The following is an 11,380-nucleotide window of genomic DNA, read 5'->3' on the forward strand; positions in this document are numbered from 1 at the left end:
TACTGAAGCATTGCTTTTAGGGAAAAATACAGGTTCGGTTCTTGTGAGTGTGTGTTCACAACAGTTTTGTCCATTAATCACTACATTTTATGTGAGTTTCTATTTAAAGGACACTTTCTGTATTTTTTTAAATTTAGAAATTTATTGTTTAATCCACAAGCTTCATATAGCTTTAGTTTAACAGACAAACAAACAAACAAACAAACAAAAACCAGAGTAAAAGAGTGAAACCAAGAGACTATTTCAAAGTCCGGGCCCTCTTCCAGCTTCCAAATACAAGAGCTCGGAACATTATATATCCCAGTTGGAAGAATAAGACAAAAATATGAATGGATCCATGTCATTTCAGAAAACAAAGATTCATATAACTGAACGATCCACCCATCCTTCCTGGGACTGCTTAACAAGCAGGGGGAGAGGGGGAAGGTGGGCTTGGTGAGCAGGGAGGGAGAAGAATAAGGAAACCAGAACATAGTAGAATCCAGTTCCAGTGTTCTGAATCAACGTGGCACACATCTGTATAAGCCTAGTGTCCTGGAAAACAAGCTTTCATTTTTCTGTCTCAACCTGGAGCTTGAATCCTGATTCTTTTAGCAGTGATCCACAGGCAACAGGGAAGATTGTGGCACTGGAACATCCACTTAGGCTTCTGTGGTACTCCACCAGGGGTCTGACTCGGGACTAGCGTGCAAACCATATAAGGTTGGAAGCAGAACTGAAATGGGTATGAAGACTCAAATAAGAAGTAGTAAACAAACAAACAAGAAAGAACAAGAAAAGGGGGGAAAGCCTCCCTGGGAATAGCAAGGGGAACTTAAAGAAATAAGAATGTCAACAATACTTATACCCTCTTTTTTTAGAAAAAGAGGTTTTTTTTGGCTTAAAATATTATACTCTAAATGACTTTATGTCAGCTGTCAATGAAAAAATGTCAGTGATACACTGTGGACACCTTTTACAATGTAAATCCATATCTTCCCTCTTTTATTTGGTGAACTTCAACCTAGCAATTATTACAACAAATGTTATAGTCTAAAGCTCAAACACATTTTAGAAATTTTGAAATTGAGTTGAGTACAAACCAAATAAAATTTGCATCCTAAGCAACATTCTCTCCCAGGACTGTGGGGACACTTGAGCCTTCCGCATGGATGGCAGAGCCTTTTCCTGCAGGTGCTTCTCTGAGTCAGCCAGGTTGCCTTCAGCTTCGCTCTCTCAGTCTCCTTCTTGGGCTCGGGGGCTGCCTCATGTTCTTCCTGCATTGATGTGGTTGTGGCAGCAGCAACAGCCGCAGCGGTTGCAGCCTTTTCCTTCTTGTTTTTTTTTTTTTTTTTTTTTTTTTTTTTTTTTTTTTTTTTTTTTTTTTTTTTTTTTTTTTTTTTTCCCTTCTTTTTCTTCCCACCTCCTTCCTGATCGGAATTCCAGGTGGGATTGGCTGGGGCTCTTAACCTTCCTGGATGGCACCAAAGGGGACCAGTTTGTGGAGGGCGATTGAGGCTGGAGAGGGGACTGGGTGCTGGTGGCTTCTTAGCCACTGACTCCAGAGACCCAGAGACAGAGGGAGAGGACGAAGCCTGTCTTACACACTGTGGGCTTGGTGAGGCATCCTTTTTCATCTTTTTATGTTCTGGAGTTGTGGAGACTCTTCTAATGGGCCTGGCACTTGGAGGTGGAGACTGCCTTCTTTGGGGTGAGGCCGACATTCCTGTTTGAGTGGGTGGAGGATGGACTTGAGATCTGAGGAGCTCGAGGCTGCGGTGAGGGAGAATGCCCTTTGTTCCGTTGTGGCGATTGGGTCTCCCTGGGAGCACTGCTTGGGGAAGATCCTTTCCTAAGCTTTAATGAGACAGAAGGTGAGCATCTCAGCAGCTGGGGAGCTTCTCTGTATGAGAGGTAGAGAGGGGGAGACCCAGCACTTTGGTGGTGGGGATGGCGATGTCCTTCTCTTGGGAGGGGGTAGGGGCGAAGCCGTACTCTTTGGAGGTGGAGAAGGTGAGCCTCTCCTCTGTATGGGAGAAGAACATCTTCTCGGGGCAGGTGAGCACTGCCGAGGAGAAGGCGAGGGAGTCCTTCATTGTGGCAGTGGTGTAGGGGATCTGTATCGCCGCGGAACAGGAGTAAGGACACCTTCTTTAATAAATGGTTTTGATTCATTAATATTGAACTTACAGCCAGCAGCGCCATAACTCACATCTGAGTAAATCTTATCTAACCTTGTATTTTCTCTGTAAGACACAGCACAACCTTCTTGTACTTAGGACAGCACTTGAACATTATACTTGGGAGCCATCATAAGCAGTAAAAGTGCACACACACACACACACACACACACACAAAGCACAAAAATGTACAGACATTATATAGGCAGTGAAAAGGAAGCTTGTTTACAATATGACCTCTGAAGCAAAGACGCAGAGTGACCTTGGCTAGGATGGCCAACTCAAAAATGTCACCAATCTAGGTATGTGCATGTCTATGAGTGATGGCAAAAGTGGCATACACACTGAATTTGGGGTTATGGATAAATTACAATGACTTCACCAATGTAGAATTTGCATATAATGAGAGCAACTGTATTAATATTTATATACCAAGCAGACAATGTGCTGGGGGCTGAAAACACACTGCTAAGCACAACACACATGCTCCATTTCTTCACGAAGTATACTCAGTCTAACTCCTGAATATATTTTGGATCCATCTGTTTTTCTCAAATTCTTCTTCCAAATATCTTAGTTCTTAGTGCCTGTGATGGTTAACTTTAGGTATAACTTGGCTAGGTTGAGGGGAATACCTAGAAAACTGTCAGAGTATCACTTGTGGGTATGTTTGTGAAGCTGTTCCCAGTGGAGACTGGTATGTTAGTCAGAAGACTGAATGTGCAGGACCTGTCCTTGACATGCGCAGGCACTGTCTAAACAGTTGTGGGCCCAGACAGAGCAAAATGAACAGAGGAAAGATAGTTTCTTCTCTCTCCTGCAGCTGGAACTTCAGCTTCTATGTTGGACTCAGAATGACCTGTTCTTTGGCCTTTAGGTTCCAAGATATACCAATGATCTCCTGGTTTTCAGGCCTTTGGCTTCAGACTGAGAATTATACCAGTGAATTTTCTGTCGCTGCAGCTTTTTAGGTTTGGATTAGGCCATGCTACTGATAACCCAGGATCTCCAGTTTGCAGGTAGTCTATACTGGGAATTCTTGGCCTCTATAATTACATGATTCAATTTCCATAAGAAATCGCCTCTCTTATATCTATTGATTTATCTATGTATCATTCCAGTTCTGTCTCTTGGAAAGCTCTGATACTCCACCCATAGTTGCCATTTTAGCAATTTGCCTACTAACTGATATACTTAAAATCCTTCTCCTTTAAAGTCCATTCTCTGAATATTGCTGGAATAATTGCTTCAAACAGGAACTGAATTATGCCACTTTCTGCTTTTTGTCATTTAATGAGTTTCTACTCAAATATTTATGGCAACAGAGTCTTGTTTACCTCTGAAGCCTTATCATGAAATGTGGTACCCTTCATCATGTTCCCATTGCATCAATGTCTTCTTAGATTCTGTGTGTACCACATTCCTTTCTACCTTTGAGCCTTTGTATGTGCTGCTTCAAGTGCTCAGAACACTCAGGAAATTTCTGTGCACTCTCAGATCTGATGTTCATTCTATTCTTTTAGAAAAGTCTCCCATGAATATCAATACCTGCCTTATTTGGCACACGTGTGTCTTATTTTTTTTTATAAATGTATATAATTTGTTATATTTTTGTTTCTTTACTGGTTTATTATGTTGTCCCCCACAAAACTTTAATAACAGAGACCGTGAAACAGGATGAAGGACAAACCCAGGGCTCAAGGTTTCCCCAGGGGATAGAAGGCATAGCCCGAAACATGCTGCCAACGTGCTAGTCAGGCATTTCTAGAGGTTATTAGAGAAGGGAAGAGCACTGATTTCTATGCACGGCGACAGTAGGATTAAGGGAATGCAAATTCTTGGGCTTGAAAATCAGAGGTGCGCCTTTCCAGCCTTGGCCTTGGACCAGACAGCCGTCACGATGTTGATGCCCAAGAAGAACAGGATCACCATTTATGAACTCCTTTTTAAGGAGGGGGTGATGGTGGCCAAGAAAGATGTCCACATGCCCAAGCACCCAGAGCTGGCAGACAAGAATGTGCCCAATCTTCATGTCATGAAAGTCATGCAGTCTCTCAAGTCCCGAGGCTATGTGAAGGGACAGTTTGCCTGGAGACACTTCTACCAGTACCTTACCAACGAGGGCATCCAGTATCCCCATGACTACCTCCACCTGCTCCCCGACATTATGCCTGTTGCTCTGCGCCACAGCTAGCCTGGACTGGTAGACCCTGGCCCAAAGGTGTGGAGAGTGAGCAGGCCGTGAGGCGCATGTAAGGGGAAGCCGACAGGGATGCCTACAGACGCAGCGCTGTGCCCGCTGGTGCCGACAAGAAGGCTGGGGCTGGTTCAGCCACTGAATTCCAGTTTAGAGGCAAATTTGGTCGTGGATGTGGTCAGCCACCGTAGTAAAGTTGGAGGACTTTATTTTCCATTGAATAAATGTGTAGCCAGAAAAAAAAAATCAGAGATGCATGTCAGCTCCACACTATAACTCACTAGGTCTCCATCCACAGCACAACTTACCTGATGATGTTACCTCGAACTTCTAACTGGAAACATGCAAGTAATCATACTTATCATTAGTGGAGATGGTGAAGATTCAGTAGGATAAAATGCTTAAGGGCTATTGGCACTTATAAGGCACTCAACCTGTTTTCCTTCTTTCTCTTCCATTTAGGGAAGTGGCAGAGTTTGCTTAGCAGTAGCCCTGTGTCCAGGGGTTGCACATGGTTAAGATCAATAGCAGGATATCACTGAGTTCTAGGGTCAATCCCAATTAATTCTTTTAAAATAAAAGGGCAGTTATGGTATTGTGGGAAAGCACAGACTTTGGAATCAGAGAGTCCTGGGTTATATCCCAGATTTTCTAATTAAATCTCATATGACTTAGGCAACTTATTCTCTCTGAGCCTCAATTTTCTACTATAAAACAAGAACAAAACTTTCCTCATTGGATTTTGTAACGTTTACATGAGCTCACATTTATAGAGTTCCTCGAGCACCTAACTAGCACGTGACACAGTAGGTATTCAATGCATGTGAGTTGTTGTCTTTATAACTTAATAAAAATAGAGGCTGACATACAGCCTCTGAGTTTACACTGAGAAAGAGTTACTGTGAAGAAAGTAGATCCAGAGGAAGTTGTGGGTGGGGATAGGAGCAAGTGTATTCATAAGTGGGGAGGGAGGGGTGTATTTAGATAGGATGGCTATACTACCCAGAGGAGGACAATTGCCATGGGAAACCTTGGTGGACTTTTGCCATTGGAGTGAATCAGATCTACTCTGGGTCCTTGCCTCAAGGGTTAAATATGTGATTAAATATTTAGTGTCCATTTATAATTAGGTCCGTGGGGATCCCATGGAACATTTCACTGACACATTCATTTTCCTCTATTTACATTTTAGCTTTAAGCACTGATTTTAAAGCCTGCCATGCTTGTGCAGAGTGATAGTTCCTTGACAAAATCAAGTTCCCATTTCCCTGCGCTTTCAGGGTTAGTGGCCAAAAGATGGCCCCTGTGTTCTAGCAGACCTGTTAGCTCACCCTCGGTGAGGACCAGGGGGAGGCACAACTTCAGGCAGAGTTTTGACAGGTGTTCATTTGTATGGCACACAGGTGGCAAAAGAAGTGGGAGAGGGTCAGAGGAGAATCACAGTGAGAGGATACAGCGCACTTATAGCAGGAGGGCCTGCCTCAAGGACCGGATGTGCTGCAGCCTCAGCCGGAGGAGGACAGAGACAGAGGGACCTGGCCTGTGGTTGAACTTAGCCTCTGCAGGCTGGGGATTCAGCCTTCAGCTGTCCTTATCTTTAGATGGGGAGTAGTTGGCACATGTCAAGCTTGGAGGTAACAAGCCGGCCTTAGTAGCCTCTACTGCCACATGACTTATTGATCTATTTGACTTACTTAAAGTATGTTCCCAGCTCAGAGACCTCTGGACCTGTGCCAAACCACTACCTGGCATGTAATACGAAGTCAGAGATTCCATCTTAAAGGATGTCAGGTCAGATGGGCTGGAGCTTCAAACCAGAAATTAGGGACTCAATTGTGGACTTCCTGTGAGTTCTTCAGGAAAATCCATCTTTCAATTATGCTCTGTTTTACATCCACCCCTCTCCATAACCCCTGCCTTAAGAAAATAGGCACAGGATGCTGGGGCTCTCCCTACCTCTTTCCCTTTCCACTGACTGATGACAGAAACAATCAGCACCCACTATGGACCTCTATACTATTTCCTGTAGTACCAAATGCTATCAAAATCCCCCTAGTGAAAGCGTCTTGCTTAACTTGTACCTGTCTTCCATATTTGGCTGCAATTCATCTGTCATTCTTGCTGATTCTAGCACTTACATTTTTCTAAACTACATGTACTATTTTAAAACTTCCCTATCACCTGCTTGATTCAGACCACACTCACTCTTCCCCAGGTAGAAATAATTTCCTCATTGTTTTCCTTATCTCCAACCTTGTTCCCTGTGCCTGCTCTCCCAGTGTCCCCTTTCCACAGGCCGAGTGATTGTTCTAAAATGTCAGTTTAATCCTGTGCCAATCAAAACCTTTTAAGGATACTCTGCTGCCAAGAGGTTAAAATTCAGACTTCCCACTTGTATGACACACCTGGGCTGTGCCCCTGTGGCGCTTCGGTCCTCACTGCATCATCTCTTAAGCCCAAGGACTCCACTCTTGAAAAGGTAGTCATTGTTCTGATAGCTTTCTTTCTGGCAGTGATGCTGGGGATCAAACCCAGAAGTACTCTACTACTAAACTCCACCCTTAATTGCCCCTGACCCTGCTTGAGACAGTGTCTTAAGTTGCTCAGGTGAAACTGGAACTTGCCACCTTCCTTCATTATTCCTTGCTTTCCAATGGCCCACCTGCCTGGAACTCTCTTCTTTCCCTGTCTTAGCCCTTATCTCAGAGATTTCAGCTTAGGCACAACTTCCATGGAGAATCCTCAAACTTCAAAGCCTGGGCAGTCTCTTGTTCCTTCTAACCTGTTCTGTTCCTACTGAATTGTCCTAAATCATGATTTCAAGTGCTTTATCTTACACAAAAACTTCAGTGATCTGTGAGGGCTGGGCCGGGTCTGTCTTGCTCATTCCCACTGCCCACCTTCCTCGCCCTATGGCTGGCAGTGAACAGAACCCTGATATTGTATGTTTGATAAATAAGTGAATATGAAGAGCTACTCAAACGTATGCCATGTTTTTTTTTTTTTTTTTTGACTGGGAGAAATTTGTTATTCATTTGTTATCCATTGCTTGTCCCTGAAAGCATCATCTGGAAGGCCTGCCTTGTAAGGCTGGCTGTGGTGGGTTATAAGAGTCCAACTTTGTAGACAGAAAATGATTTTTGAAAAAGTCTGAGGCTTAACGGTCCTTCCTTGACTTATCTGGATGGACATGAGAGGGGGCCTGTCTGGGAGAAGTGGGCACTCTATGTGGACTAGGGTGCCCCTGCCATGTCTCTGGGCAACTGATGTTAGAAAGGGTCTGAGTGGTCCTGACTGCCCGGGAACATGCCAGGAGTGTGTGCTGAGGCTCAGAATAAGCTGGCAGCCTGGTTCGCTCTGATTCTGCAAGATGAGCTGGGCCCTCAGGCTCCTGACAGGCTGCCAGCACAGGCTTCATCTGCAGTGTCTGAACACCGCCCTGCTAAGGGGAGAACAAAAATCAGCAGCCCATCAGCACAGAGGACGGGCCTTCTGGGAAGACAGGAGTTGGGACAGAAAACTTTTATTCTGTCACCTAATGTAAAATCAAGGGGACATGGTGAAATCACAGGAACTAGATGAAAGCGGACATCTCTGGAGATTTTGGATAGTGTAGAGCTGGTCTAACAGCAGCAAGAAAATCATGGGTTTTGGTTGCACCTTTGTTTCCAGGGTACAGGATGCTCCTTTGTCTATTAACAGGCTTTCAACTGAATGAGTTCTCTCAGGTTCTCTGTGCTGGTATCATTTTATGTATTCAATTTCATGAGGATCATTTTTATTACACTAAATGGAAGAATAGGTCATGAAATATAATAGCATGTTCTTGGTATGCACAGATGCAATGTGTATATGTTTGTGTATTGTGAGTGTCCACGCACTAAATGTTACAAAGAATAGGAGAACATGTAATGAAAAGGAGCTGAAGAAAAAATAGTTTTTGCACAAATTAATAGAGTTTAGGTATGGTATTGATAGAAAATTGAGGGCCACTTTATATTTGAGAACTGTGAACAATTGGGAGAGAGGGTCTCTGCCTTGTCGTCAAGGCCACACCCCCACCAGGTTGTTTTGTCTTTGGAATTCATCTCCCAGTGAATATGTAACATGAAAAATGGACTCAGAATGAGGCTGTCAAAGTGACTGAACCCTTTCTTTTTCTGTGTTCTTAAAATTAAAACTAAGCCAACATTGATGAGCTTGCTTCTACTTAGGCTTCCACAGCAATACTGTTTACAAATTTTGGAAACCATGACAGAGCACAAAGAGCAATAAGCACTCATGATGTTTCAAGGGCATCATTTCCTGGAGAGAGGGGAGTGGAGAAACGATCATGATGGTGAATGCGAACACACATTTATTCACTGAGCTAAAGAAGTGGTTGGTAATGACCTCGAGTTGTAGTGTTTGAAGTCCTATGGTCACTAAATACTTGGATGGTCATGGAGGTGAGAATTTTATCATTGTTTATGTTAAGGAGGATGCCTTCTGCCTCTAGCCAAAGGGAGTATCATTTGATCTCCTTTACAAAATAACTAAAATGTTGACCCCTTCTATAAATGACTTGTTAATAAGACCTTAGAATTAGAAAAAGGGTAATGAGCTATGAAAGAAGAAAACAAATGATGTACCCTGTGGTTGCCTACTACCAGCCTACTACAAGAAAGAGTTTCTAAGCCATGGCATAGAGAGAGGAAGCTTAAGAGAATATTGGTAGTTTCTTTCATCTGAGAGCCTGGGGAGTCCAGTGTGACTAGAGTTTACAGAAGAGTGTTCTGAAGTAATAGGTGCACAGAGGGATAGCTGGAGATCTTGAGATCTCTCTTAAGTCTTTGTTTGAATACTAAGCAGTGCATGCTTGTAAGAAAAATACTTGAGACCAGGAAAAGAATTATTTGAAAGAATAAGAGGGAACACTATTCAACAATCAAAGCAGTACATATTTTTTGGTCCCACTCCATCAGAGTAGAGAATTTCTAATTCATGAAAAATCAGGGAGAGTATAAGGTATGATCAGACAATGGGATGAATTTTGAAAAAAAACCCCACAGTAAAAGATACATTATAATTAATCCTATTTAAAATACCCATTTCTCTACTTTGAATACACTTACCCCATTGTTGTTGCTACTTTCTGAAGCCATTCTGGAAGTACCCTTTCATGAGTGTTTTTCATGGCTGCCTGTTATGCTGAATCAACTCAAAATGTTAAGGGAAATTTATGTCAAATAAAAACATTGTGGTGTGTTCTCATTTACCTTTTTCACTGCATTTGGCAATGTGAGATTTTTATCTGTTACCCAAAGTCAAATTGATCATAAAAGATAAATGTTCTACCTAAGTTAATTCAGGACGTAGAGTATTCCATGCAGCACAAATGAAGATGCTCATGAAAGGGGACTTCTGGAATCACTTTATAAAGTGGCAATAATGATGAAGTAAGTGTGTTTGGAGCAAGGGGCAGTATCTTGAGGGGAATTAAATGCAATGCATCTTTTATAGGAATATGTTAAAAAAAGTAAACATTCACTGTAGTCTTTGATTACACCTCATATTCACAGGAGTCTGCCTCAGTAGTGGTTGAAAATAGGCCTAGACTAAACACTGCTCTGATTCTGCCTAGCAAAGGATCATGACAAAGGATCAAACTGGTTTCAAGTAAATTAATGATGGATTAGAACAAAACTCAAAACATACTAGAAATAGAGAAATGCCTAGCACTACCACACTAAAATAGAATTCACAATATCTGGACATGCAATTAAAAAATGCTAGATGTGCAAAGAAGCAAGAAAATATGTGATCCATAATAAGAAAATTAAAACCAACATAGAAATAACATAGGTCACAATACTGTTAGGTAGAGATATCCCATATGTTCAAGAACTGAGAGAAAAGATTGAACATATTAAATACAATATTTAATATGGGCTGGGGAGGGCTGGGGAGATGGCTCAGTGGAATGAGCACTTCCCTCGCAAATGCAAGGGCCTGAGTTCAATTCCTGGTTCTACCAAAAAAAAAAAAAATACAGAAAAAAGATTTCTATAAATGAAAACCATCACTTCTGAGATATAAAAAAAATACACCAGAAAGAATCGAATGTTGGCAGATTAAACAATGCAGAGGATTATATAACATGAAAACTGGAACAGGAATGATCTGAAGCGAAACACATGGAGAAAATTGGGGGCAAAAGATTATCATGCAGGTGTGGTATACTTCAAATGACCCAAGGTATATATGTCCTTGCAGTTGCCACAGAGAAACAGGGTACAAAAAATATTTAAAGATATAAAGGCAGATATTTATTCAAAATTTATAAAAACTATGAACACACACACAGAGTACAGAAAACCATAAGCACAATTCTAAGGCTCAACAAATGCCCCCCCCCCCCAAATATGAAGAAAACCAAAGCACATCATCATTAAATCATACAATACCAAGTGATAAAAAGAAAAACTTAAAATCATCAAGAGAAAAAAAGACACATTGCCTACAGAAGAACAAAGTTAAAGATGACAGTAGATTTCCTATCAAAAACAGTGCAAGGAAAAAAAGCAAAGCAACATTTAAGGTGCTAATGGAAGAAACAGCTGTCAATATGGAAACATAGATCTTGTGAAACTGTATTCAAGAGCTGAGATTAAATGAAGCTACTCAACCCTGAGTAACTGCTTTAAAGATGTAATGTACTATTATTATTCTCCTATGATTTTGTTATGAATTTGTTTTATATTTTTCCATAAAATAAGATAATAAATAAATAAATACAGTTACTCAGAGTTTTTTTTGCCCCTAAACTGAATAACACTATGACTAACAGACCTGTATCGTAAGCAAGGCAGTCCCTTGTACTAAAGGAAAATGCTATCAAGTAGAAATCTTCATCCGTATAAAGAAGTAAAGAACATGGGATTTGGTAGGTACTTGGACAAATATAAAATACTTCCAACAGTCATTTTAAGGTCTTTAAAAATGACCATTTAAAGCAAAGCAAAATTAAAGTGTATATTGGAGT

General features: G+C 41.6%; 1 pseudogene; it reads left to right on the forward strand.

Annotated features, from left to right (window-relative positions):
* Window positions 1-4,059: 4,059 nt before the first annotated feature.
* LOC101589358 lies at window positions 4,060-4,547 on the forward strand (annotated as a pseudogene).
* The last annotated feature ends 6,833 nt before the right edge of the window (window positions 4,548-11,380 follow it).

This window comes from Octodon degus, unplaced genomic scaffold (assembly GCF_000260255.1).
Source record: "Octodon degus isolate 3935 unplaced genomic scaffold, OctDeg1.0 scaffold00176, whole genome shotgun sequence".
NCBI lineage: Eukaryota > Metazoa > Chordata > Mammalia > Rodentia > Octodontidae > Octodon > Octodon degus.